This window comes from Phocoena phocoena, chromosome X (assembly GCF_963924675.1).
Source record: "Phocoena phocoena chromosome X, mPhoPho1.1, whole genome shotgun sequence".
Taxonomy (NCBI): Eukaryota; Metazoa; Chordata; class Mammalia; order Artiodactyla; family Phocoenidae; genus Phocoena; species Phocoena phocoena.
In genome coordinates, this window is record NC_089240.1 from 126614766 (window position 1) to 126621793 (window position 7028).

The following is a 7028-nucleotide window of genomic DNA, read 5'->3' on the forward strand; positions in this document are numbered from 1 at the left end:
GAAGTTTATTGCATAGCCAATCTTAAAAGAAAGGGAAATCCATGGGTGCTAGAAATTAAAGGATAAAGTATGAGACCTAGTGATAAGAGGGAGCTGATTTTGTGCTGGGCCTAAGTGAGTCTTAAGTCATACATTGGCTCCATTGGCTGGGGTCTGGAGTTCTAACACTCATTCAAGGACCAACACATAAAACCTAGAGACTTAAAATGATCAGTAAAATTCTGTCCACTGGCCTAGAGGAAGAGTAAGCTTGTTATCTCTCTCAGAGTTTGAATGGAAAAAAATGTGTCATTTACAGGGAATCAAAACCCAAATCTGTGTGTCTTACATGTGGATATGGGATCTGAATTTGTAATTTTTAAGACTTCAGGAACCACAAGCTGATAAATTAACATAAACACTGATTTGGGGCCATTAAAAGATCTAGGGCTTGAATCAAAGGTAAATAGCCCAGCAAATATGTGAAAAGATGCTCCAACTCACTAGTAAGCAAAGAATGAAAAATTCAAAAACCAATGAGTAGCACCATACACGCATCAAAATGTAAACAATTAGGAGTGTGAATAATACCAAATATTGGTGAGGACGTGAGAGATGAAAACACTAATACGGTGTCGAGAGGAATGTAAACTCCTGAAGCCATCCTGGAAAACAGAGTGAACTGAAGTCAATTATCTCGTAACTCAGCAATCCTGTCGCTGGGTGGAAATATCGCAGAGGCGAAGTTGCAGAGAGATCTGTGTCTAAGGGGACATGTTCTATGTATGTCATAGTGTTGTTCACGGTAGGAGGGAGGAATGATGCGCAGCCTAGGTGTGCATCATTAGGGAAATGGACAAGTAAAATCTGGGGAAATACACAATATGGAAAACTTTGTAGTAGTCAAAAGCAATGAACTGTAGATATACATAGTACAACATGGTTAGACCTTAAAACTGTATTGTTGATTGACAAACAGAATGAGATCTATAGCACAATGCCACTTTTGTAAATTGTAAAAGCATATAGTACATAGAGCCAGACTACATATTTTACAAAGTTATATATTAAATGTGGTAGATGACAATGGGTACCTGTGGGTGGGGAAGGGACAGAGAGAAGAATAAAGTAAAAACAAGAGTGGGAATTTTATCTGTGTTCACAATATGCCATGAACTAAGAATATAATTAACTCAGTTCTTTGCCACTGAGGTCTAAAGATATAACAAATGAATGAATGGGTAAATAAATAATGAAAATTAGCTCACACATGGTTCTCTGATATCTTGTCACGTGCCTTTGGAAACCAAAGGTCAAATACCTTTAAAAAAAACTTGACTACATACACACACAAATTATACACACATCTTTGATACCCCCATGGTCTGTGTAAAGAAGGGGAGCTGAACTATTTTGGAGACTAAAATGTCCATTCACAGGGTAAGAACAGAAGACTGACGATCACCCTGAACTCATAATTATTTCTCAGTAATTACTTCATGTTTGGTGGAGACCAGGGTGGGGAGGGTGACTGGGAAGGAAGACAGAAAAAATTGGTGGTTCGGAATTCTGAAAATTGTCAGTGGGTTGGCAAACAGCTCACTGATACGGCAGGTGCCCATCCTCTTGTGTAATCGCCCCACCTTTCTATTAGATTGTCACATGTGTGTCTCTGTCTCCCTTAGAGCCTGTGGTGTTCTTCCGTAGCTTCTTTCCCAGCCTGTCCGGTGAGTCGTCTGCCGCAGATCTTTCTTTGGAGGATCGGTTTTGTCTGGTGGGGACCGTTTGTATTCTCAGGATTCAAACTCTAAGGGTGAGTATGTTGTGTGTGTGCTTCCCCCATTGTGGCCATGTGGGCTTCCTGTAAAGGGACATGTCCCCTTTGGTCTCTCAGCCACTGCACGGCACTGCTAAAGCACCTGATGTGTGCAGAGGGTTGTGTTAGGATACGTGAATGAGAAAAGATCAGCTCCTGTGTTTCAGAAGTTGAACATCTGAGTGGAGATCTGGACATACCCAGAAGAGATGCACACTCATTGACAAATTGTTTTGATATAATATTGAACAGGTATACAGGGGCTGGGGGTTGGGACATAGTAAGAGAAGTGACCATTTTGGCAGGTGGATAAAGAAAGGCTTCTCTCACCAGGTGAGTTTTGAGGCAGCTCTCCTGCTCGTCCAATGCTCACTTAGTATCTTCCTAATAGAGAACTCACAGTTTCTGTCTCTAAAAAGAAAAATCAGTCCCTAGAATTCATCTGATCAATTCAGGCTAATGAATTATTCACTAAGTAACATACTTAGTAAGCACCTACTATGTGCCAGGCACTGTGCTAGGTGCTGGGGAAACAGGCAATAGACAAGTAATATTGATAAGTGTCATGGAGATGATAAAACAGAATCATGTGCTAATGACTGGTGTGGGTAAGGAGTTCAGCAGAGTGGTCAGGGAAGGTCTCTCTCTGATGACCTGTCTTTCGAACAGAGACCACGAATGATGGTAAGGTGCCAACCCAGTGAAGACAGGAAGGCAATTCAGGTAGAGGGTTCAGCAGCTGTAAAAGTCATGAGGTAGTAACTAGCTTGGAGAGTTCCAGGAAACAAGGACCATCATGTGACTAGAAAAAGGTGAAAGAGGGAAGGAGTAGTAGAAAATAAGATACAAGAGGTGGGCAGGGGCCAGATTATGTACAGCTTTGAGTGGAAAGTAGGAGGATGGCATGATCTGATTTTGATTTTAAAAGATCAGGTTGGCTCCTGGCTGGGAATGGAGTACAGGGGAACAAGAATGGAAGCAGCTGGAGCTGTGTGAGAGGTGATTGATAGGGATTGGACTAGGACTGCAGTAACAGAGATAGAAGCTCACCGATTTGGGTGACATTTTGGAGGTAGAGCCCTAAGTCCTTGCCGATGCATTGGAAGTGGGTGGGAGAGGACAGAGAAATGACTCAAGGATGACTCAGCTTTTAGGCCCGAGTAGCTCAGTGGATGGAAGTGCCACCGACTGACTTGAACAAGACGGGGACAGTGTGGATTGGGCAGATGAGGTGGAGGGCATGGGGACAAAATCAAAAGGTCTGTTTGAGCCATGTTAATACTGTGATGATGTTGTAACATACAACGCATTCAACTGCCTTACAAGAGAGGCCTCTGGATCCAGGTTTCACATCCTTCCTTACTAGCTACAGGACCTTACCTAAGTCACTTACATCTTTTAGCCTCAGTTTCTTTTTCTATAAGTGGCGATAATAGCACCTCCTTGAGGGTTGTTGTGAAGTACAAGTAAGACAGCGCCTCTTATCCTCTTACCAGGTAAGCACTCAGTAAATATGAGCCCTTACAGTCATGATCGTTGTCGTTATTATCACTATTATTGTTATCATTATGATCCAGAGAGGGCAAAAGACCTGCTTTACTTTTCCTCTCAAGTTTAAAATCTGGGCTTCAGCTGACCACGTTTCAGAAGCCGTGAAGGACGCCTTTACATTCAATTGTAGAATAGTGATCTATGTCATCATTTTTCCAAATTTAAGACAGTGAGAAAATTGGTCGAGAGAAAAGCAACTGAAGGAAGTTGCTGGGTCTGATGGCCCCACTCAGTATCCCTCTCAGGCAACTCTCTGGGATTTGAGCTCTCATATCTGCCATGAGAAGGCAGACATCCCATCTAGAGGGTCACTCCCCAAATCTTCCTCCTCTGAGAAAGAAAAATCTCATTTGACACACCACCCTCACCATAGGCCCCCTCTTAGCACAGGGATCTCTATTTGTGATCTATGCCAGTTTTTCTCTGGGTTTCTGGGATATTTGTTCTATACTAGTGGTCATTTTAGAGAACAAATCTTGTGAGAAAAGAGGGCTTTTTGGAGGAAGATTTTGTTCACAGGGTGGCTGTGTAACAGTGGAAGGGAAGTGAACTCAAGAGTTCAACTTTGAAATGGACCTACTTTGATCCTGCATGTACTAGCTGTACGTGCTTGACCAAATCATTCTATCTCTAGAATCCTCAGTTTTCACATCTGTAAAATCAAGTGCCTTTCTCACACTGGTATACAGATGAGTTGGATTTTCAAATTTACTACATCCTACACAAATATGTCAGGTATTTTTACTCTATAAGTACATTTTAATTATCTAAAATGCCACTTTTTCTGCAGGACCTTTTCACTGTAAAGGAGTCCGGTGAAGATGTTCTGCTCCCAGATTCGGAAGAGGAACATCTACCTGTGGACCACAGGTGAGAGGCTAATGTTGCCATGAGTAATGGAGGCCTACGGCACAGTTTCATCAGACAAAACTGAAACAAGACAAATCACTATGAATATTTTCCCACCAAAATGAAAATTAAAAAAACAAACAACTGAATCCAGATGAGCAATCTACTAGTTTGAATTTCCTTTCCCAGCTAGTATAATTCATATTTTTCTAACTGAATATAAATTCAAGTGATTGGCTTTCTATAAAAGAAATAAAGCAATAAATAGAGCAACCTTAACTGAGGCAGACATTTAATTACTTTCAAATTAAGACAATACGTTTACAAACAGACTTGATTGCTTCCTTTTCTTGAAACACTTTAAATGGTAGAAGAACAAATAAGCATTGTGGTAACTGCTATTATGCAGGTGTCCCTCTTTTTTGTGAATCTAATCTATTCTTTAACATTTGTTTGTTAACAAATTTTCACAGAACAAAGTGAGTAATTCCATTATTTTGAGTGGGAAAAACAAAAATGCATTCCTAACCCACAGGAAAATGCCAACTTGCTAGGTATCACTAAAACCCCTTAATACAACTATTTAATAATCTACCAAGAATTTCTACAGAATAGAAATTACTTGTAGTACTATCTAGTCATTGCATATTTGATAAACTCATTAGTAGGTATTTTGTATGTAGTAAGCCATAATAGTAGACACTGCTCAGTGTAGAATATTGAGAATGGATTACATTTTCCTTCTATATTACAGTGTACATGGATATGTAAATAAATAACAAAACAGTACATTAAAGATGAGCACTAGATGCCAGTAATACTTAGCAAAATAAAATAAACTAGATGATGTTTTGAGAGGCTTCTTCTGATTGAAGGCGTGTTTGTGTGAGGTCTGGTGGGAGGAGGAAGCTGGAGGCTGTGCTGTTACTGTTTGGTGGGGGGATGAGGTAAGGAAGAAAGAGCTGGTGAAGAAATGAGTTAAACAGGAAATGTCTGAGGTTCATCTGTGTCTGGATCTGAGGAACAGGGGAGAATCTTCCCTTCCTGGCAGGAGAGCTCAGAGGTGTTTGGCTAAGAACCGTTGTCTGAAGCTACACACAGAGCCATGGGATGCAAAACGGAGCTTGAGGTGGCAGTCTGTTTGCATTCCCTTTACTGGGTGCTCTACAGCTCTTGCTAACACGAGACCGAGTTTGTAACTGTGTGTTGAGTGTCACATGTCTGCTCGTGCCACCATCACACTCACTTGCCCCAGCAAGACGTTTTATGCAGAATCTCAATTTCTTGTAAATATTCACCATTGTATTTGTGGTTCATAGGAGTTAGGGACATGTGCACCACCAAGCTTAAGACTAATAGCCATTCAACCCTCTTAATGTGCTTTCTCATTCCCGATGGTTCTTGTAGTGTGTGCGCTTCTTTGGGCCTCTTAGGCTTACCCATTTCCCTTATTAGTTCCTCTACTTTATTAGAAGACCTTTTACTGAATAAGGTGAGAGAGAGACATCTATAAAACATAATGTGTTTAAGCAACGTGAACTCTAGGCACTATTCTGTGAGAATACCTGAGGTACAATAGCAGCCTACCATATCCTTTTCACCCAGGAGCACATGACTTAAACATATTCTTGCATGCAACCTAAAACAGATTTGTTTAGTAGGTTTGTGTAGTGAATTTTGTGTAAACTAGCAGATAATTATAGCAAATCTTCAGAGAGTGAGAGTTCAGAGACAGAGGAGACCTACATTTTATTTTTAAGTAGAACTTAATTGGATGAAAAATATTCTGATGCAGAAAAGAGCCAGTTACTACATCTGTGCCACTTGGTCTTCACACAATACAAGAAAAGTGTTTTCTTAAGGCTTAAAATCATATCCTTTCTAATATAGTAAGAAATTATCATTATTGGGTGAATGCACTACAATTTTATGTATTTTAGTACTTTCATAAAATAGTCCTAGTTTCTTCAAATAGTAGGCAATGGATTGTTTATCATGTAGACAGTAACATGGAAAAATGACACTTAGGAAACAACTGATGGATTTGATGAAGAAAATTCTGTTTAATTCCAGCTCCCTTCTCTTCCCTCTTATATCCCTCTGCTCTCCTCAACACCATGGCCGCTGTCTGAGGTCTATAAAGGAGGGCCAGTCAGCCTCATCCCTGTCTAGCACAGACCTTGACATTGAGCAGGCAGAAATGAACATCTGCTCAGGGACTGATTGATTGATCCTATCAAAACGGTAATCCATTCCATGCCATGAGACCTCGCAAACATAGTGCAGTATTATTACAGCTCAGTGCAAACCAGTATTGCATTATTTTTTTTCATAGACCTACTCTTTGTCTTCAGGATATTTTCAGATAACAAGAAGAAGAGATTGTGGCATGTTGGACATTAGTTTGTAGGCACCCTGAGCAGTCATTGATAACCTGGCTCCCATTTTACAGTCTGAGGGATGGTTAAAAAAGTAATCAGGCACAAAGGTCATAGGGACCTAGAGCTCCCCAGACGCTTGTGGAGATTTCCTTGGTAATTCTCAATGTTCTTTGAAAGGGAAGAAGCATCCTGCTAAGAGGCTTGAAAGCTTTGTCTGTGCCTATGAAAGAAACACAAAGAGGGGAAGTTAAAATGTTTAAAAGAAAGGGTCTGTTTCCATGTAGGATGTCCTGTCCTTGCATGTTTCAGATTTGAGGCTAAAGAACCTTTCATTTCAGGAGAGGGACTCAACAGCTGGGTTTTCCATTAGAGCTACAGATGCACTGGAGTAGCAGGTCTTGCCTGAACATAGAAAGAAGTAAGGAACACTTCAGAGTTGGTGAGGGGCAGGC